General features: G+C 36.9%; 1 protein-coding gene across 12 annotated transcripts in view; it reads right to left on the minus strand.

The window, feature by feature from the left end:
- The window catches only part of Hdac9 (histone deacetylase 9), an 818562-nt gene that overhangs the window by 411678 nt on the left and 383732 nt on the right, over nt 1-23152 (minus strand). For 2 of the 12 annotated variants that reach the window (XM_028768860.1, XM_028768856.1), the window contains exon 1: nt 10006-10071. The exons of 5 other annotated variants lie outside the window; for them this stretch is intronic. The gene's annotated coding sequence lies outside the window, so the exon portion shown is untranslated. Of the gene's footprint in view, nt 1-10005; nt 10110-23152 lie in introns of those variants that run through there. 5 more of the 12 variants (XM_028768859.1, XM_028768855.1, XM_028768866.1 and 2 more) reach the window with 4 other exon arrangements.

Below are 23152 nucleotides of genomic sequence, written 5' to 3' on the forward strand. Positions count from 1 at the left end.
TTCTTCTTACACTAAAGGGATTTACTTTTTTTGTTAAATGCAATAGAATGACTAAGTCTAAGGAAAACTTCCCTTTGCAGTCTCTATGCAGTCACTGGTTTAGGGTGTGTGGTGCTTCGCAGAAAGAATGGGAAGTAAAGCAGCTAAAATGTAGAAGGCACTCAAATTGTTTCCCTTCATATACTCACTCAAAAGAAAATTACAATTTTGTCAACATGTATAAGTGAGACTAGATATTTTGCTGCCTTAGAAAAATAAGCTACTGTATCAAACTACAAGCTAAATTTCAAATACTAGACTCAGAAACTCGAAGCCCAGAGCTAAACTAGTAAGAAATCCAGGCTTTCTCACCCCAGCCTTACCTTACTTTGCATTGTATGTTTAGAGAGACTCATTGAGACAGTAGAGTTCTGCTTTGCCTTGACATTACAGCACAGGTGACTCTTTTATTCACTCATATTTTATTTATTATATTTGCTGATATTATCTCAGGCACACATGGCACTTCCTGGGCATTGTACGTCTCATATTTTGACAGTTTGATGAGGTTCTGTGTACTCTTTGAGATAGAAAGTATCTCAATGTCAATAGACAGTATCATAAAGACCTGAACTCTGGTGTAATAGTACCAATGTTCTCCCTTATGGAGTCATTAGTGTTTCAGCGATTTTACTACTGAAAAAAAAAAACAAGCAAACAAGAGAAATACCCTATTGGTTCACTTTCTTGAGTTGTTAAATATAAAAGACTGAACTGTTTCAAGCTCACAAGTCTACACCTCTAAACATTTCTCAACTGATTTTCACAAGATCATTGATTTCTGTGACATTAGTCCCCCAAATCCCAGTTTTGCCAAGATATGATATGATGAAAAGGATGAAGAAAGCTAATGTTGAAACTAGAAACTGCCTTGGGCTATGCTTTTGTGTATCTATGCAAGCTATAAAATATACCCTAGCACCCTTTTACATCTACCCTTAGACACCTAAGATTGAAGTCTGGGAACTTCAAGTGTGGGATTCCTCAACTTTGGGACTGCTAACATATTACACTAAAAACACAAACAACGTTTGTTGCTGCCTGAAACCTTGCAGGGTGGTGATCTTCACTGTCTGTCTACCCATTAGATTCCCATACCACTGCTACCTCCCCAGGGATACCAACAAAACACTTCTTCCAGCCATTGCTTTGAATGCAAGATCGCCCTCAGTTGAGTGTCACAGGTTTAATAGAGTAAACAGATATATAAATGAAAACATGCCAAGCAATTGAACCATTGCTATAACAGAGTTGGCTGTTAGGGAACCTGATTCTTGAACTATCTTTCCTTAGTTTACTCTCATTCTCTTAGGACCCCCTAATTTACTAACCATCAGTAATTCTATGTTAAATTACCCTTTCATTCTCTAAATGGAGGCACATCCCAGAGATTAGATGCCTGACTGGACTTTACACAGATTGGGCCACCAGCAAGGTAGTTATATTCATACCATATTCAAGACTAAATGTTGAGGATTTCCAGATACACATCTCTGTCCTTCCACCTTTTTGGACCTTGTGCTCTCAAAATATTTATACTTCTATCTACTTGACATGTGTCAACAAACAGAGCCCCAAAACATCTTTCCATTACTAAATACCCTTCATTCAAATTTCACATATCAATAAGTAATAAAGTCTATCATACCCAGACTCTCAAACTAACTCTCAAATTGAATAACCAATATGTCACCTAAACCCAAAACACCAGCATCCCTCAGCTAGACTATTGTCATAGATCTGAGAGTCTTATTCTGACATTTGCTATTTAAATTCCTTCTCAACAGAGCAGAAATAAGTAAGTCTGTTAATTTTGAACAGAAACAATAAGATTATTATGCACATATGCTTAAAATTGCACTTAGATTGAAATCTGAGGATACTAGATGTGCCTCAAGTCTCATTTCTTGTGCTTTTCTGTAGACCCCAGCTTCAGCAGCTCATTTTCTCTTTCTGGAATATTCTAAGTTGTAGGAATCCCTGAGTGAGTGAATACATGCTGTTAACATGAACATGGCCATCTTAAGGGCTATGACATCCTTCAGGGGTGAGACTCAAAAGGACGGAAAAGACTCCCTTTGTTCACCATGTGGTTGTTAAATGTATGTGCAGAAAATGTCAATTGTAGCTTTCTACCCCTAGATGTTTATGGTTTGACAACTGCTTTCCTATGGAGACAGCTCCTACTGAGTTCAGCTAAAGGTGTACCCTTATTCAGCTGCATACCATAAACCTTTCTTCCTTGTTTATCTGCATGTAATAACACATTTCTTTTCCAGCTACATATAATAACTTTGCCTCCTTGTTCAGCTCTAAATAATAAACATGCTGAGCTTCTATGATTCTGTAGTTTCTTGATCAAAGAGCCTTTTCTACTAAATGCTACTTTTTCCGTGTATGTATGTCAGTCTGTCATTTCTTCATTCCATTACTCCCCTTAGTTAGGATTTTGGAACCCAAGCCCTGCAAGGATGTGATATTAATCAAGGTCTGGGCTTTTATTTCTGTTGTTCCTTATGGCTAAAATATTTTTTTCTTCAGATATTACTAGTGGTTCACTTGCTGCTTTGAGGTGCATGAAAAAAATAACATGTTAAGGTTAATTTAATTTAAAGTTTCTTTTAAAAGAAATACTCCATCATTCTCCTTAGGATGAAGGCCTAAATAGAACAGAAAATTTGGATATTTCATTCCCTAAAATAATATGTAAAAACAATATAGCATATAGAATGGGGCAGCTCAACTCACATAATCTTAATAAATAAATTAAAGAAGAGATAAAAATATGGATGAATGAATGAATGAGTCTTCATATGGCACCATAGGACCTAGAGTAGTAAAGTGTACTCTTTGAAAGCAGTGATAGCTAGAGGCTGCCTCCTGGGGCAGGAAATAATTTATTGTGGTCTCGAGAAAAAGCAAAAGAGAGGAAGAATATTCCAGCTGTAAACAAGTTTTCTGGATCAAAGATCAAGTGTACAGAGATCAAAGTTTGTTGAGAAAACCCTAAGAGATCATGAGAATGCAGTGAGGGGATGGGGTCTACTCCATAATGGTCCTCAGTCTTTGTCCCTTGGCACATCTCTCATGTAATTCCCAAATAAGGATTCTTATTCTACCTGTAATGTATGAAAATCAAAGAGTGAGGATTAGGGGCACATGGAAGCCTACAGACTAACTGATCAGATAAAAAGGTCGGAACCATCGATCACAATATTGATAATGTCTTACCATGCATGCGTGTTCTCACACACACAGAGTATCTTACCATGCACACAGGCTCCTGCACATCTAGGGTATCTTACCATGCATGCGTGCTCTCACACACATAGAGTATCTATCTCATCATGCACACAGGCTCCTGCACATCTAGGGTATCTTACCATGCATGCGTGCTCTCACACACATAGTATCTCACCATTCACACAGGCTCCTGCACATCTACATCATCAAAGTGACAGACACATGTTTAAGCAAGAACTATCAAGGACAGAACATTCTCGCAAATTATTAAATGTCCTTTGAAAACATGATGGCTACACAATGTGCACCATCAATATACTATGAGTTATTTCCTATGCCCACTATTGCTGAGATTTTAGGTTGCTTTAATTTTGCCATTGTAAAAACCAGTGACAACAGTATAATACATGGGCTTCTTTATTAATTTTTTAGTACATGACTCCCTCAGGATAAATTTAAGAGCTAGATCTATTCTGTGAAAGCCTATAAATGCTTTCTAGCTTTAAATCATGCATTAATGATCTTCCAGAAAGAATTTGGCCATTCACTCTTTCAACCAATAATAGATTAATCTATTTGCCATTCTTTTCACTATTATATTTAATATTTCATATTTTAATATTTTAAACAGTATAACATGAAGTAATTTCACATTTTTTATTTATAGTGAAATTCAACTCTTATGCGTTTATTGTCACTTGTTAATATTTTTAATTATCTGCACTTATTTTATCAAGAATTTTCTATATTATGAATATCACTAACATTTAGTAGGATTATTGTATCATGATACAATAATCATACCTGTAATGTATGAAGATCAAAGTGTGAGGGTTGGGGGCCCATGAAAGCCTATAGACTAAATGATCAGATAAAAAGGTAGGAACTGTCAATCACAATATTGATGGTATCAACAAAGATTGGTTAATTTAAATCCACAATTTTCAAAGTATTCTATACATATTAGAGCACTTAATCATTACAAAAGTCCTATAAATAGTCAATGCTAATTTTATAGATGAGAAAACTAGTGAGAGTTTCACTCTTATCCAAAGACAGTGGTAATATTTGCTTCAGATATGCAGTTCAGCCAATCTGCCAGAGAAGATCTGAAAGGAAATGAGTTTAATTTTGTACCCACTATGTATCTGGAGTTTGTTCCTCATAAGCCTGAGAAAATCTTGTCAGTGCTTCCCATATGAAAATGGCTCTTTTTCCCAGGATCCTTCTGGCAATTTCTGGAAGCATTTGTTAATCATCTTCCCAGAAAGGGGAGTTTGTGCTATAGGCATGTGGTGGATGAAGGCCAGAGAAGCTGCTGAGCAGTCTATACTGTGGGCCAGCACCCTGCCACAAAGCATTGGCCAGGCTAAAAATGTGAATGGCATGCAGACTAGAAAACATTGATGTAAGCGGATATATGCTCGCTATATGGAATTTGGATCTCAGATACACTGCCGACGCCAGAGAGAAAGATTTGGTATAAACAATATGGAGTCACTGTGAACATATGCTGTTCTCTAAAACCCCACTCACTGGCAGTTCAATATCAAATTTATTATTAAGTTTTTCTGAATTAAAAAGACTACACCATATGAACACTTAGATACATAGAATTCATTTTCAAAGGACCTGTGTTTTTCAGCAATTGTATAGGGAAATTCAAATCTTGTTTTTGTTCCAACAAAAATATTTCATAACAAAAATTCCATATAATTTATAATGTTTGCCATCAAAATGCTTGCCAGCAAATGGGGGTCATTGAAGACACAGAAGAGATTATGTTGGACAATTTATGCAATTCTACCAATTGAAAACATAAAAATTGTAAAAAATATATCAGGGGCTACAGAAGTGGCTCACAACCTTCAATAACTCCAATTCTAGGTGATCTGAGGATCTAATTTTCAGGTCTGACCTAACAGATACACATGATGCAGAGACATACATGGGGTCAAAATGATCTGACACAAAACAAAGTAAGTGAATCTAAGAGGTGTATGGGCATCACAATTAGCATGGTAACCCTGCTGTGGAATCATTGCCTCACAATATGCCTTGAGACATGGCTACTGTCAGGAGGAGAGGCATGGCAAAGACAGACGTGAGGGTTCGGTTTAATCAGGAAGTTAAGTATGACCTTTACCTCTCAGGAATCTTAGAGGCACGTCAGGCTCACGTTCTGCTGGCAGGCAGCAGAAAGGCATTAGTACACGCATAATTGCAAGGGGCAGGTATCACGCAAAGGGCACCACAGAGGCTATGCCCAGAGAAGAGAAGCTGCAATGACCATCTGTGCTTTAAAGGCTTTTAACATTGGGATTTATTGGATATTGGAAACATTTTATTTTTATTCCATGCAGCAAAGTTTAATGACCATCACAATAGACTTAGTGGGCAGGATGTATGTTCAGGAGCTAGAAACAGGTTCAAATCCTGTTATTATATTTCCTAAGAACAAATATTAGACACACTATGTTTGCTGGTGCTATTTCTTTATACTAAACTGGGGAATATAGTATAGTTCTTTCCTAGAGTTCCCATGAGGAGCATACAGAATAATTCACAGTCTTTGCTGTCAGATTTGCCAATAATTAATACTCATCAATATTAGGCATTTCAAAATGTTTAAACAAAAACATTATACACTTTAAATATCAATACTCCTTTCCTAAATATTATACTCACTGCCCAGACAAGGAAGCTGCTTCTAAGTTCTGTATAGCTCCATTTTACACAATTCCTCAGTCACCCTGAATTTGCGTTATCACAATTTCATTTTTAAAATACTGACATCATCCTGAGTTACTATGGAAATAGATGAGTGTTCTTTAGTCTCTATACAATGACTTTTCGTGGGGTCCTTAAAAGAGTATATGACACCATGTCTTTGATTATGTATTCTTTGAACATCTAGATCATATTAAATATTGTTTACTTCCAAGCCTATTTTTCAAGACATTATTTGGAATCTAAGAATATTATTAAGTGAAAAAAATTAAATACACTGAATAAAGTTTATTGATCTGATTACAGTTGTATATAAGAAAGTTCTATTTCATACTGTCAAGAACTTTAGTTTTCTTATTCCTTATCTATTAAATGTACTTTGTTATCCTAATCTACTTTTTCCCCTATGGGGCATTATTATTTTTAAATAACAAGCAATAAAATCGACTTAAGTGCACATAACTACACATTTTAACATAAAAAGTTTAACAAACTCATAACTCTATTTAAAATATAGAAATTTCCCTTTACCTCCAAATTCCCAATGGTTCTTCCTCTCCTCTGGGATACTTGTGTTACAGGCACACAATCATAGAAAACACTGGTGTATGCTTGGACAATATATGTTTTTCTTTTCTAGCTTAAACAATTACTATGAGGGCAATGAATTGGGATTTTAGGTGAATGTCCAACTTATCACAACTTCTCCCTTTATATTTGACAATGAGTTAATGTTAGCACCACACAGAGTTTGCCAGCATCAGAAATTAACATTGTTATCATGCTGTTTACTAACTTCCAGATCTTATTTAAATCCACAAGAATGTTGCACTGCTGCCAGAGGCACTCTGTCTAGTGTGCACCTGCTGGCCACGTCTGTCTGGAGCTTTGCTCCTCTCGAACAACTCTGTCAGCCTTGATTTAAATGCCTTTCGTGACTTGTGCATGTTTCTCTTCAAGCATTTTAAAGATTTTTGCTAATATAGAGTTGATATGATTGTTTCTTCATAATGAGACTCAAGAAGAAAATTTCATAAAGGCAAGGGCTGAGGGAAAGTGTTCATTTCACCATGCCATGCAAGCACTACAGACACATAGGCCTCGGGCACTTGCTAAAACAGTTTCTGTCAACTTCCCCCACCACTGCATAGTGAATTTTCCTTTTCTATGTGCTAATCACTGGAAATGAGTGACTAATTTAAAGGTACAATCGTGACCATAGGCCTGCAAGCAGACCTTATTGACATCCTCAAGCCCATCAAAGTCTTCATAAAGAAGGTATTTCCATCTGCCACAGCATATGTAAGATAAGACATATCACTCTGATCCTATGTGGGAATTGAGGCTCAAGCAAGGTTAGTAGCTATCAATTAGTAAGTGCAGGACTAGAGTCCAAGCCCATGAATATATCAGCACAGATGCCTGCAAATGTATGCTCTTTCCTCCCAGAATGCCTTTCACCAACCTCAAAACAAATGCCACCAGAAGAGAAGCAATACATTCTTGTCACTGTTTTCGAGCAGTCAGCTTACAGATGCCAACTTTAGTATAAGAACATGCTTGAAGTTGTGTTCTTACTTATGAAGGGTGTGGCTGCGCTGTGTGGATATTAGGAAACAGACACAATGCGCCATTACTGGGGATGTTAGACAGCACAGATATATATCACCAGGGTCAGGAGAGGACAGAATGAAAAGCGAGGTTCCAGGAGAAGAGGAAAGTCACCACTCGGCTGGAGGACACACTCGAACACTAACAATGCAAGTAGGTAGAGGGGGAAATGTCAGACAAGCGCTAGTGAATGAGAGGAAACTATTTTCCATCTATTCACACATGAGAGGCTTGCTGCAGATTAAGAACATGATTCAGTTGGCACAGAAGAAATCAGGGGGACACCAGAGACAAAGACGAACTCTGTGAGGACTGAGGATGGATGTTATGTGGCCCATTGGCCCAGGCTTAGAAAAGATGGTAGTTCTCTTCTCTGCTCTGTGACTAGAGCTAAGAGACTCATGTTAAAGCACTGAGTATTTTTAAGAGTTAGGATGCCTATAGACACAGAATAATTTCTCAGTCATTACTCCCATTGTCATTGTCATAGCTACCTGCTACAATTTAAGGCAGCTTGGTTTGCACTATCTTTACAAGGTCCTATATCTGGATGATTTTCCAGGGCTTTCCATCCTTATGGTTACTTTGGCTTTAATTTGCTTTCTCTATAACATTTTAATTTTTTTAAAATTTTCACCTTTATTCAGGCATTGATCCTGCTGTTGATAAGAATTTTTTAACATCCCTGATTTTGTTATCTACAAAAATAAATTCACTTACCTTTTAGTGAGAATGTAATTTTATTGTAGACTTGGGCATGATGAACTCAACCACTGAAATAAATATTAGGGACAAACCTACTGAGGCATCATCTCTTCAGTCTCCTAACTTCCTCAAGCCTTCTCCCTCATCCCAGTCTCAGCCGCTGAGACACTGTCTCTTTCCTCTTCTAACTGTGCCACAGAGAGGAGGGGAAGCCTCTGCTCCATGAGTGAGGTCCTGCGTGAACATGTGCTTTGACAGGAGCACGGCCTGCAAAGGACTCTGAGTCCTGTTGCTCATGGGAAACATGAAAATCCATGAACCCATATGGACCACACTTAAGAGGGATGGAAGGGCTTTCCTTGGGAGTCTGATTATGAGTGTTTATGGATGATTAATCAGTCTGTACCAAGACTAGTAACTGCAGCTTCCTCCTCCTAGTTATTTATAGTCTGAGACTGTTCACCTACAGAGAACTCGTGCCTGGACTAGCTTACACCTCCTGCTGTGCTTCACATAATAAGCTGAGGTTCCAGGTTGTGGCAGCCAGGAGTGAAAGAGTCCTGCCTGATCCTAGTTCCATCAAAGGAGTGTCTGTTCTTTCTTCCTCCCCTCCCTTTGCCTAGCCAGGTACTAGGACCTCAGCTGTCAGGGGAATTTCTCCAGAAACCAGGCTTCCTCATTATTTCAATTCCTTTAGCAACACTACGATAATTCGTTACTTAGATTTCCACATTTCTTACTCCTGCCTCACACTCTAATCCTTTACTTACCTTCACCATTTTCAGTAACAAAATGTGACATACAAAGATAGCGCATGGAGGTACGTGTTTACTCATTACAGGGAAGATGTTTCACCTATGGTCATCCCTTTAGTTAAATTGCTGTGATAGAGGGAAGCAAATATGTCCCATATTTCCCACAGTGTCAGGAGGATTAGGATTATGGGGAAACCCGTTAGCAATGAGGTTATACCATTCAGGAGAAGGGGGCGTGGTTAACACAATAACACAAACAGAGTACATGTGCAATCCTCTAAATAAGTAACATTTCTGGTTGTTGGAAGATTCTATAGTCTATGGGTGTAGTAATTACAATTAACTTTATTAATACCTCCACAACCATACCATCATAAATTTCCTGAGACTTAGAGAGGGCTTTGGCTGAACACTATTAAGCTAATGATCTCTTATTGCCTCAAAATACTTTAACACTCACACATATGTTTTCATTAGCACAATAGCATCTTGGATGCCCGGAATTTTAATCAGATGAATCACTCAATATGGTTTAAATTTCCACATAAGAAAAGGTCAAATGCTGGGGCTGTAATGTATTAGCTATTTCAAGTACAAATCTTTCTTGAATATACACATAATTCTTGGATCCAAAAACAGAAAATATGGCATAAAACAATGTTTTACCAATGACTGTAAGCTATACTGGAAATTGAATAATTTACTTTTTGTACCTCCAAATACGGAAATGCTTCCCAAAGCAAAATAGTCTTTTCTTTATTTACATTCTCCTACACCGAGTTTAAAAGTGTAAATATTTATTTAGGAGCTGATTATGAGAAACCTGAGTACTAAAGAGGAAAAATAAGAGACCACGAGAAGGCAGGCCAGAAAGTAAGAGCAGAACTGCGGTGCCACTGCTCTGGTGCTCTCTGTTCATTACCCCGTGAAGAACTCTTATACTTCACTGATGTCAAGAGGATAGACAGGATCAGCTCCTGGGAGTTATGGTAGCAGGCTTCTTCTTCCAGGTAGCATTTATTCTCTCTAAAAAAAAAACCTTATAGTATAAATATAAAGAAATTTCAATACAGTAGAAGGCCTAAGGCAAGGCAATAAATGCCCACAAGAGCCACTCCCTTGGGAACCCTTTAATAGCATGGCCGTGGAGATCTGGGCAAGGTACCTAAAACTTTTGCTAGAAGTATTTGCTCAGAATTTGTGCTTCTGTGTTTATCATTTCTACTTGATGATTCAGTGTCTACTGCTGCCCTCCCTCTTATTTTCCCCAGCTTTGTTTGACAAGTACAATGTATTTGGAATACAAGTACTTGGTTATGAGCATGGTTATGACATAGAAACAAATGCTTGCTTGCTTAATGAGCTGACAGGCTTATTCCAGAAAAGCACTTGTAAACTCTAGGCAATGTGGTTTCCAGAATGTTTCTGATACATCCTTTGTTATAGCATTTGTTACTAATAGAAAGAGATTGGGCATCTGAGTTCAGGATGGATGGACTATCACTACAGAGATGAATGTGTGTGGATATGAATACATCACTTGGCAAGCAACTCAAAAATGTCCATCACAAAACTTAATGTCATCACACAATCATTAAAATCAAAGGTGTAAATACATCAAGCCCATAACAATAATGGGCTTCCTTAGTAGTCAGCTCTGGGAACCGAAGAAAGGCTCTACATTTAAAGAAAGGCTCTCTGAAAAGACTTGAAGTTATAATGATAGTAACAGTCATCAAATGGATATCAATTCAGGTAGAATTTAATAACTCAATATCAAATTATTTTAGTTATTTGAAATGAGGCTATACAATTAAAAGATCTATTACATATTTTTTTAAAATCACTAAGATTCTAATACAAAGATTTCATATTTTATCATATATGAACTTTTAAAATATATCCTTAATCTGTTTGCACTGAAATTGACCTCAACATATCATATATATGTGCATGTGTGTGTGTGTATGTGTGTGTGTATAACCTACGTACACTTTGATTTTTAATTTTCTTCATCACTATCAGAATAAAATGAGATATCAAAAGGAAGCTCATTATATACCCACATAGGAATATACATGTATGATTTCAAACATGTTTTTATACACCCTTTGTTATGGCATTTGTTACTAATAAAAGATTGGGTAGCAGAGTTCATATATATACATATATGTTTATATATGTGTGAATGTGTGTGTGTGTGTGTGTGTGTGTGTGTCCAACAACGGAAGTGTAGAGCTAGGGAGGTACTGGGTACTAAGCTGTGCTTACACAAGAACATGGAAGAAAAAGAGGCCCTTTATTTTCTTTTTTTCCATTTTCTTACTTGTAAGAAATCTGTCACTGTACCTGTTAAAGGCTGTCAAAAAGTAATGAAAGGCTATGCATTAAATTTGATTTGATTATCAATAGGAAAAATGGATAAGTTTTAAGAAGTTATTTTTAAATATAATGCCTTTGGAACATTCACTTCTTATTTGGTTCTTAGAGTATGACAAAGTAAGTTGAGACAAAACTTTTTGCGTTTTCCTATACTTTATGTTAAGTTTAAATTCTTATTGTCCTGACTAAAATAGTAATTTGAGTCTAATCACATTTGTGAGAGAGCAGATGTACACATTGTTTATGGCTTGCTGGTGTTTACTCATCGTTCAAGCCAGTAAGACAGCTACACCCCCCGCCATCTGAAAGCCAGCGAAGAGCAGAGCTGTGTCCATTTGACTGGACACTGGAAACTTTGTAAAATAAAAATAATTGGAAAAACTATTTTAAATATCATGAGGTCAACAAACAATAGTTTGAGTTAATATTTCTGATGTTGGGTAAGGCTATAAAGATTGTTATTCTAAGTATAAGAAATTGTTTCTGATAGCTAGGAAAGGTAGTAAGAAAAGGGAGTAGAGTGGGTTGGAGTTGAAGGCACTTTCTTTTGGTTTTAGACATGTTTGTACTGATGAGTATGTGCAATAGTGTGCATGTATGCACAAACACACGCATGCACACATGCATACACACACACACACACACACACACATACATTTCATGAAGCTTGACATTAGGGGAAGTTCCTCAAAAATATGGGGAAGTCCAATGTTGAGTTCACCATGCATAAGCAATACCCCATTTCTGAACATCAAATAAAGTAAAAGGTTAATGAATGTAAAAAAGGAAATTTTTTTATCCTCCCAAGGACTTCTCAAAAAGAGTTTCCTCTTTTTTTTTCTCTATAATATTTTGCATTCACTAAAATCTGGAATGAATGTCAGTATGCATCATGGCATGAAGGCCGACACCATGTGACGGAGGAGTAGTCACAATGTTGAAAAGCTTCCCGGAAGCAAACCTCCGTACCCTTGGGAGCAACATCTCCACAGTATTAACAATGATGTCTTCAGGTAGAATAGTTATCTCACAATCATACTATTCTTAGAGAACTAAACAGATCATTTAAAATGGAGCAAATATTAAGTCAATGTTTAAAAAATAACAATGGTGACAAATAGGGAAAATTCCTGACTTTTATGACTCATGATTGTAGATGCCAAGACAAACCATGATGTACACGCAGCCACAGAAAGCAAGAAAATTTGCAAATCATCAGTTAATCTTACTAGTTCTAGAAATGTCTTCAACAAGATTGTGTCTTCATTAAAAACAACTGAAGAAATAACTTGAGAAAAACTAACCTGTGTAAGGACTAACTACCTTGACTAAGTTATTCTATAATACAAACAAGCACACATAAAATGCACACAAGTTACCAGAATTCTTCCTGGTTGCACTAACATCATAGTGAGAAGGGTCTCAAATTCCTTTGACAGCCAACCCATAAAGCCAGATTTTTTTTTTTTATCCTCACCTCAATGTAGCATCTACTTTGTAAAGAGTCATCTCAAACCACCACGTCTACCAAACAAAGTGCTCGAGGGAAACATGGATGAACCATAGTGTGCCCTTTCTGGTCTGAATCATACCTTGCAGCTCCCTTTTCTTGCCATTTTTCCATTCTCTTCTTTTTTGCCTTCATCTATCATGCCTCTGAGAGCTTCAGAAAGGATAAGAAAGGGATGAAGACAATGGAACTGAGAGGGAGATTTCCCTGCAATGTCATCTTAAAGGCAGTTTGCTATCCTTCAGAAGATCTCTCTGGATATTTCCCATCTCCTGTTATTGACTGTCTTCTGAAGCAGAGAGAATGCATCGGAGGACCTCTTATACTGAAGCATACAGTAAAATAGAATTTACATTCAGACAAAAGCTTGGGAATCGAGACTGACATGACAGAAGGACAAAGTGATCAAGCAAGAAGTGAGGAACGCAGTACAGACACTGAGGTGACCCTGACGTTGGGAGGGCTGCGTGGTCTCAGGTGTGTTACTTATGCAGTTTCACTGTAAAGAGACATGGTTTCAAGCACACACCCTACCCTGAACAAGTGAGTATTGACACCAAAAGAGAGACTACAGAGAACAGAGCATCATCATCCTCATCCTCATCATCCTCATCATCCTCATCTAATAGCTGCCCACACTGAGCTATGGCGAGCTGTCATGTTTCACACTAAGGACTCTTCTCATTGTTTCTCTGCTTACATGTCTTTCACTACCATAAAATCCCTCACATATATGTAGGAACTGGCAAAATGTATTTCTTTCAGTCATGCTTTCTTAGAATAAAACTTTTATTTAAGAGATACATAATTATGAGTTCATGAAGTAATTATTCTATTAAAAACTTGTGGAAAATAAGTAAAGAGGCAGGATGCTTAGACTTGAATGTTAAGTGAGTACTTCCTGGAAAATAAATAAATTTTCATTAAAAAAATTTGAGGAAAGTCTTCATGAAAAACTATTCTGCATAGAAAGTTATAATAAGAATGATTTTAAGTAAAAAGTATCAATTTATCCTTCAGGTAGTTTTAGGACTCAATAATATATTTAAAATTTCCACCATTCAAATATCTCATTAGAAGTTAGAACAGAAAATTCAGATGTTAGTTACTTAAATTTTTATACATTTTCTCCAAAATTTATCAAAACCAATTGTTAACTTATAAGAAAATATGACTTATTACCCTGAACTTAGGACAATTGCTACATTTTGAATATTAACATGGAAAATTGAGAATTATTTTCAGAATTAGCACACATCTAAAATCTTGAACATAAAACCACAATATTTATTTCAAATACTTTTGAATCTGATTTTGTGAAACAATGAAGAGATTCCTCTCCTAATTTTCTCAATGTTTAATCTTTCAGCAATAATAATTTGTTTCATATTGAAAGAACAAAGGGAATTTCTTAAATGTTTAGTTTTAACTAACATTTTACAGAGCATGATAACTTTATTTACTCCCTCCCCCAAAGTAGTAAAAGACGTAGTTTTAATGGGTAAAAGAGTAACACTGAAGCCACTAGCATTCCCTAATCTATTCTTTTAATATTCATTAAAAATAATTTTAGTCAATGACACGGAGCCAGATGAAGAATCATAAGGAATAATATTTCACTATTAAACTTATCGTAATGTGTATTTAACTCCCCAAACATCTTCAACTTCCTATTCTTATAAAGCTCTTTCCTTTTTATTATTAAATCATTTTATGTTGCACTTTTTATTGTTACAATCTCTACAATGTAGAATATTGCTCTACAGTCTGGCCTGTCTTTCTTTCAAAGGAACCCTCACAGTGTTTCATATTGACTAGACAGAACATGTGGGGTTTTTTAAAGTTCAACCTAAGACCCCATTGCCTTTGAGTTAGTTACTATCCTCCATGCTCCTGGCTGACCCTGAGTCTCCTGTTCTCTTGGGCTGAACTTCGGGATATTGTTAAGATCCAGTTGAAGATTTTTGTCTTTTAAGTCACACAGGCAATCCTAAGCCATAGAGCCTTTGTACTACAAATAGTATCGGTAAAGTTAATTGAAGGCTTCCTGCTGCTGCATGGAGTGAGCTACAGAAGCAGGTGAAATTTCAGTTAGTTCTTACAATGTGGAGCCAAAGGCAACTTTAATTTCCTTTGACAGTCTTCTGAGATTAACTGTGATAATATGTTTGGTGACAGTGACATCAATTGGATTTTCCCACCTCTTATATCCACTATATCACAACTCCGACAGATCTTTAGATGTGGGTAACAGAACATTAATACAGTGTCAGTTCACATATGGCAACAAAGAGCTCTGTTTCTCAAAACAATATGCTCGTTTAATAGTTCAGAAATGGCAAGTGTGGTGGTGATGAAGACTTAACAGGATGTTTTGTAGTGTTCAAATTATGTTCCGTTTGTTGTCAAGTCTGAGAAGTAGTAGAGCTCATAAACCCAACAATTCCAGACACCATTCCCAGAGAAGGCAACTTAAAGTACCACTGTACAATTTAAAAAAGACATAATAGTAGCAACAAATTCTATATGTTTATAAAATAACTCCAGAACTCCTTTATGAAACTTTCCATTAAGTTGCTGTTAGAGGGAAGTTATTCTTTATGGACCCTCCCAATGGTACCTATATTAGTTATGTATCTTGTTATGACAAAATACCCAGAGCAGATCAATATCCAAAGAAAGGAGTTATTTAGACTTATGGGTCCAAGATTCAGTCCATCATGGTAGCAAGATCATGGTGGCAGGAACTTGAGGTACCTAGTCACATTATATTAATAGCCAGGGCACAGAGAGAGATGAATTCTGGGGCACAACTCATTGTCATCTTTTTTACTCAATTGAAGATCTCAGTTATGGAAAGGTACTAGCTATATCTTGGGTTGTCCTTCTTAGTTATATTAACCTAATCTAGGTAGTCTGATACAGGCATGTCCAGATGTTTGTTTCCTGGTGATTATAAATCAAAAGAAAATTTGGAATTTATAATCCGTCAGTGTGACATAAATTGAAAGGCCATGGGTGAAAAGCATGAAAGGGCATTAGGAATTCTCTCCTCTGCAAAACCACACTAATGCTTGTAGGAATCAAAGTCTTATATTCAGAGTGACCCTACTGTTATCAAAACAGTTATTATATGTCAAGTTTCACTAGCATTTCTAATTATCAATGTATTTTATTATACATAAAGAACAAGACAAGAGAAATTCATAAATGATAGCTGAAGAAACAAAGCAACTCAGCTTACAGAATCTTTAAAGTGAACATTATAACATGCATAAATGAACATTTAAAAATTACTAACAACTGCAGGCAAATTAAATGAATATAACTATCCAAAGCCAACTCAAACCCACAATTTTAAAGATTTATGCTCTATTATTACAATAAATTTCAAGTAGATGTGGAACCAAGAAAACAGTCATTCTAGTATTTTAGTTACTTTAAAATATGTTTATCTCAATAAGATTTTTATCATCAGTAATTATTTTTAAAAGTCACTAATATTATTTGTTTTAGTGTCCCATCTGGTCTCTGCCTGAAGCATTACATGTTTTTTTTTTTCAGTTGTCAACACATTTCATCTGAAATTATTTTTTAAAAGTAATTAGTTTTTATCTTCTAATAATGATTAAGAGAGCCCACTATTACAAGGCTTTATTGACTTAGAATGACTTAATAACATTTTTCTAGTTTGTAATCAATTATACATTAAAGATGTTAGATGTGTACAACCACTAAAGTCCTAAGATGATGTAGAGTCATCTAAGACGTCGTAGGTTCTGTTCTTAAATCATTATAGTACATTTAAGAGCAGCTATCCGGCTGTATACCTTCCTTTCTGTGTATTTACACATCATTTCTTCTCACATAACAGAGGGACTAAGTTTTATTCCCATCTCCTTATCCTCTGATCTCACGTACACACATCTCTTTCATACTAAATTGACTTGTGAGGTGACAATATTCCATCAAGCAGTGCTGTAGCTTACATCTCCTCACACCAATTGTCTCTTTCAATTTATAGAAATTTACAGCTACAAGAGAAAGTATGCATCCTTACCCTCTTGATTTTCTCTCTCCTCCAAGTTTGAATATCGATTTCTGTTTTGTGAATGACTTTTACTAATTTTATAATCATAGCTTTATGCTTGCTACCAAGAAGTCACAACACAAAACATTGTCCTATCCAGAATCCAACCTTTGTTCTGGATGTAAGCTGGCCTGCACTGAGACAAGCTACTAGTAACCTCAGACAAGTCTCACCAATGCAGATCTAGTAGCAGGACCGCATCACAAAGTGGACGAATATAACAATTTCACTCCCCTAAGTGAGGAAAATACATCGAAATTTGCAACTGACTAGTAATTCTACGTTTGAGCCCTGCAATTTATGCTGGACAATACAAAATTATTTTCAAGTAGATAAAACTGTTCCCTTCTGAAACAAAAATAGCAGTTAGCTGTGTGACCAGCTTCCACACATTAAGTTCAGCTGTGTGCAGGTGTATCAGGTGGGGCAGCATTTGTGCAAGCATTTATGCCTGAGTGTAACCACTCTGAGAGTAGCTAACTTGGTCTGTGAGGAAGCATTCAGGCTTGAGTGTAACCACTCTGAGAGTAGCTAACCTGGTCTGTGAGGAAGCATTCAGGCTTGAGTGTATCCACTCTGAGAGCAGCTAACTTGGTCTGTGAGGAAGCATTCAAGCTTGAGTGTATCCACTCTGAGAGCAACTAACTTGGTCTATGCTGGAGATTCTCTTGACTCTCTGTGCTTTTATTGCAGATGATTTTTTTTCTGCTTTCTTTCTCTAGCTCTTACTTTGTGAAAATTAGCTGAGGGTTCCCATGAACCTCTAGCTCTACCTCTCCAAGCCCATATGGATGGCAAAACAAACAAAGGAAGGAAAAAAGATTATTCTCAAAAGCATTCAGTGAGTAATAATCCAATCTGTTTCTTATGCAATTACTCATCTAAGTAATTCCTCCACCCTTTGCTAATAATCTTAGCTCCACAAAAAGATCTGTTTGGACCGCTTGTCGTTAACCAACTACACATTACTGTTATTTACATTGCACAAAAGTACTCCCGGCCCCCAACTCACACAAAGGAAAATACAATAGACTTTATGTTCCAGGAGGGCAAAGACACACGGTTGTCCTGTTTCCTCATTTAAATATCTATATCTGGCATAAAATATACACCCAGAGACCTTTACTGAATGGATGAACAATCTCTCTCTGATTACTAATACAAGGCTTCTTGGAGTTATTCTAGATTCATTCTCTACCTCTTCTTGTCTCAATTCCTGTTTGTTTTTCTATTCCTGGTCCTTCCCATTTTTCCCTCTCCTTAGGCTCTCGCTGTTCCTGCACCTCGGGCATTTATAGTTAACAGTTAATTCTATGTGATAATTGCATACCCTATTTTAAGGTGTCTTCCATTTTTAACGTTCTAGCTCCAGTCACATTTCCAAGGAGCATTTCTGATCATACGGTTCTCCTCCTCAAATTCATCAGAGGTTCCCAACCACCATGCCTCTGTGGATTTAAAGGTCCTAAATCTTTTGTCTTATGCCTGGTTTTCAGCTTCATAGCCTGACAAGCCAACCTTATAGACCACCTTCCAAGTGCTCTCAGGCACATTGAACTTCCTTTTATTCTTCCCTTTTGAACAGCTTCACAGAACTTTTCAACCATGTCTCTTCTACAGGTGACACCTGTTGCATTAGTTCCACATTACTTTTTTTCCCTCAGCCCTAGACTGTATACTTCTGGAAGGAAGCAAGATACTACTATATCAGATAATTTGACCAACCAAGACGACTTTATATAACTACTGATTGATGGAGGGGCTGAGACTGTCTGGGCCCCATTTCTTCACTTGTCAAATGATAATACCACCTATAAAAATGGTCCTCAGAAGATACAGATGGAATCTTATACACTTCAAGTTCATAGCAAATAACATAATGTTAATTAACATCACTGTTCCTTCTGAGGACATACCCTTGAGCACAGTTCAGTTACCATGAGCTCCCAATCAAAATGACCAGAATCAAGATGAAGAGAGGTATGGTTTGTTTATTGGATGATTAAAAAAAAACAGAACACTTTCCTGTTTCTCTTTTCAGTATGAGCTAATGCTTTGGAATGAATTGAAAAGAAACTATGATACTATGCCCCGTCCAGGCATAGGCATAAGAAGCACTGACAATCATCCTCACTATCAAGAAAATTAAAAACGTGATGGTCGCTGGGATGGGTGAAGAGCACGGTGTTGGAAGGTCTTTGATCGTCAGAGTTTGTTGGCATGGTGCTATATTCCTAGAATCCTCCATTGCTTTGTATTTGGCTGCTATACCTTTCAAACACTTATCTAAAGATGCATTTACTAATAAGGTATCTTCTGACTTTAAAGTCTTTCAGAATGTGTGGCTGTTACTTCTGAATGGCCCCAAGTAGGTTTTTTTGTACTTGGCACTACCAACACAGCCATTCACAGAGAGGCAATCTCTCTATAAATGAACAGATTCCCACACGTAGGCTGTAATATATGCATAACACATTTTTCTTGCGGTGTTAATTTTGGTCTAACATCCTCCTGATGGTCTTGATTACCTTGGAGACTTACATCCTGCCTTCTGTGTATATGTGGTTGTTAGTCACTTCTACCAAGTTGTCTCACCACCACTTCTCAAGAACTATAACACAAGATACAATGTTTCAATAACTGATTTTTTTTTCAACAAATGTTCCCTGGAGCGCCTGTTTCACCACACTGTGCTGAGGGTTAGTCAAATTTAACTCTCATGTAAAAACAGAAAAACTGTATAAAGATCCAACTAGCTTTATATTAAACCTAACCAGGACCATTTCAGAATGTTAGTCAAAGTTTTCATTGAATAATTTCTTAGTTTACAAATAAAATGTGAATACTTTAAGGAAGATCACCTCCAATTTGCTTCATTCTATTTGTCCTAATAACTGGGCATCCTGGACTCTTGTTCTTGGTCACATTTCTATGGCTGTCATTCAAACAGTACATGAATCATTAAGTATCCTGAGAAAGTGTCTGGATACAAATAGACATGTAAATCTTGCAGAGGGAGAAACGCCATTTGGGATCACACATGGACAATGAAACATGATAGACACTAATAATTTTTAATTGGGATCATCAGAGGCTCTCTCAACTTTGCCTACTTTATTCATGGTGTGCTAATCAAAAGGATGCTGGGCACAGATTCTCAGTAAATGGTCTATGCTGTGACAAATATCAAGGCATCTGGTTATGTCAGATATCTCCCTTGGGGAATTAAAATGAAACAAGAAGTGTTTTTGTTCTTAAAAATCTGTACTCTGCAAGATCTGATCCAAAAAGAACTTAAACATCTCATCTAACTTTTACAATGCTATGTTTCCAGAAGGAAATTATATTACATTTGTCCATTCAAAATGCAAAAAGCAAGACATCCAAGAATGAGATTTGCAGCAGAGTGCGATTTAAAAGACACATTTTTTTCCTCCATTACTGGAGATAGCAAGCACTTTAAAAGCCTGTTCTTTCATAATTGGATTCCAGATCATTATTTTTTTGGCCAAAACGAAAGGTTTTCTGCATTCTTAAAATAATTAGGCAAGATTTCAAATCAAATTATCCAATTTCAAAGCTCTATTTTTCCTCTCTAAAGCGCCCGTTAGAGGCCTGCAATGACTAAGCTGTGTGTCATTCTCCTGGCTTTATTAGGAGAGTGTTCTGAGTCCTACACTTTCTATGTAATCAGAACTATAATTTCTTCAGGTTATTTTAAGAACTGGCTATGGCTAAAGCAGGAAACTCAATTTTATTCTGAGCTCTAGACATGTCGACACAGCAGAGCGAGGCTCCAGCTTCCTGGGCTATCTTCTTTCAGAAACCCTCTTGCCTCAGGTCAGAGGGAGGCTCTAGGCTAGTTACAGCCCATTCTGCACATCCAGTAACTCTCTCCAAGACAAGAAGATAGTGAAACTGTTCTTTTGGAGACTGTGTGTGGGCATGTCATTACTCTCTGAGTGAGAAGCTCAGTTACCCAGAGAGCACTGTCCTTACTAACTTCCACTTGAACGAAATATTCAACAGAAGGACATTTGAAAAATCCCAGGTGCTAGAACCATTTGATTAAAAGAAAAATAAAAAAGCAGAACAGAAAGCTCTAACTACATATGTCTGCTTATTTCATTATCCGCCCTTAGAATTTTGTGACTTAATTAACCAGTTCTACTTAAACAAGCTGGTTGCCTCTAATTATGCTGATCCCCCCCGCCGCCCCGTGCCTCAATGTAATATTAACAGTGAGTTCCGAAAGCAACAAGCGATTCATTTTTTCTATACTTATGAACTACACTAAAGTTATTTGCAAAAGGTTTGTTTTAGAATGACAAGAAAAGCACAGCATCATTACGTTAGTGATTTTACCTCCATCCAAAAGGCCCTGATAGATATTCTCCGTTAATGGTGGAGCTAACGGTTATGGACATTGCTGGTTAATCTTAATGACCAATACTACAGAATATGACTTTTGGAGCCTTGCATCTCTACTACCAATACTTATATTACATTTTCATTACTCTGCATAGTACTTAAGATAAACGTGGTGGTATACAAATTCTTGTGCATTATTGCAAGTATGACTGAATAACAATTAAGTCGAATCACTGAGCTAGTACCTCCAACTTTTATTCCTCCACAGTGTCTCCATCATGACCTTTCTCTGATGTAAACGTTGCTCTCCCATACAAGTTAAAACGGACAGAGTTTGATGCTATTTTACGTCACTAATCTGATTAAAAAAAAAAAAAAGGACACCTCACTAATGTCACTGTGATCCCAGAGCCTGATTGCTTACTCCCGGTCTTAGTTTCCTCTTTGACTGTCCTTTCGCAGCCTTTGGGTGCTTGTTTTTAAAAACTAGGTAGTTCTCATACCTGTGCTTCACAGATACACTCACTACATGAGCATGTCTTGCATGTCTTGTCAGTCAGGTAGTAGAAAATAGAAGCATGATTTTTCATTTGATTCCTGGCTTGCAAAGCCAAAAAGAAAAAAAAAATACCCAGTATCCTTTTCCCAGTTTCTTTATATGGAATTGCACTAGCCCAGGGCTTTGCTAAAGAGAGTTGTGATAATCAATTCATAAGTCTGTTAGAAGAAAGAGAACTACTTTCCTAAGGCATAATATCTAAACTTATTTTTCATTGAGCACATTTAAAAATTCTAATGATGTGTTTTGTTTTATTTTAGTATTTTAGTAGTAGTTTTGATTAGCCTTTGAGAATTTCATACCACACACACACACACACAAAATGTAATTTGATCACATTTACCCCACCACCACCCATTCAGCTCAGACATTCCCCAGCATATCTCCATCTGTATATCCTCTTCACTTTTAGTTATTTTGTTTTATAACCTACCGATCCTAATTAGTGCTGCCCATGTGAACATGGGTATGGGGCTATCCATGGGTAACCTATCAGTAGCCACACCCCCAATGAAAAATGGTGCCTTTTCTCACTAGCAGTTATCAGCTGCTCAGAGCTCTTCAGCTTGTCATGGAGCCTTTGTGGGACTCTTGCCCACTCTTGCTGGGATGTTAACTGGCCTAATCTCACACAGGTTTTGTAAATGTATATTCAGTGACTATGATTTCCTGAATACAGCTAGAATACAGTATTGCATAGTACTGATGTTATCTTCTGGTTCAGACACTTTTTTCTGTCTCTTTCGCTATAATGTCTCCTGAGCTGTGAGGGTGAGAGGTATAATAGACCTCCCATTGAGAGATGACAACTTGTGGTTTCTTGTATTCAACATTTCACTGGCTATGCTGATCTCTACTGAATGTTGTCCAATGCAAAAGAAGCTTTCTGAGCAAGGCCAAGAGTGACACAGATCCTGGGTCAGCTCTGGCCTTCTGCTTGGATTTGAAGATTCATCTCATGTGGAATTTCCCCAGCCTACATCTACGTACCTTCCCTTTGGGTCAACTTTCATGGAGCATATTTTTCATATTTTTCTTTGATGCAGAGTCTTAAATCCAAATTTTAGATTCATTCTATACAAAGAGTTTATTGGTGTCTTAACAGAACCTACAGATATTGGCAAAGTCAGTGTAGATGTCACAGAGCTTATTCATGT

This window comes from Grammomys surdaster, unplaced genomic scaffold (assembly GCF_004785775.1).
Source record: "Grammomys surdaster isolate TR1022 unplaced genomic scaffold, NIH_TR_1.0 188, whole genome shotgun sequence".
Taxonomy (NCBI): Eukaryota; Metazoa; Chordata; class Mammalia; order Rodentia; family Muridae; genus Grammomys; species Grammomys surdaster.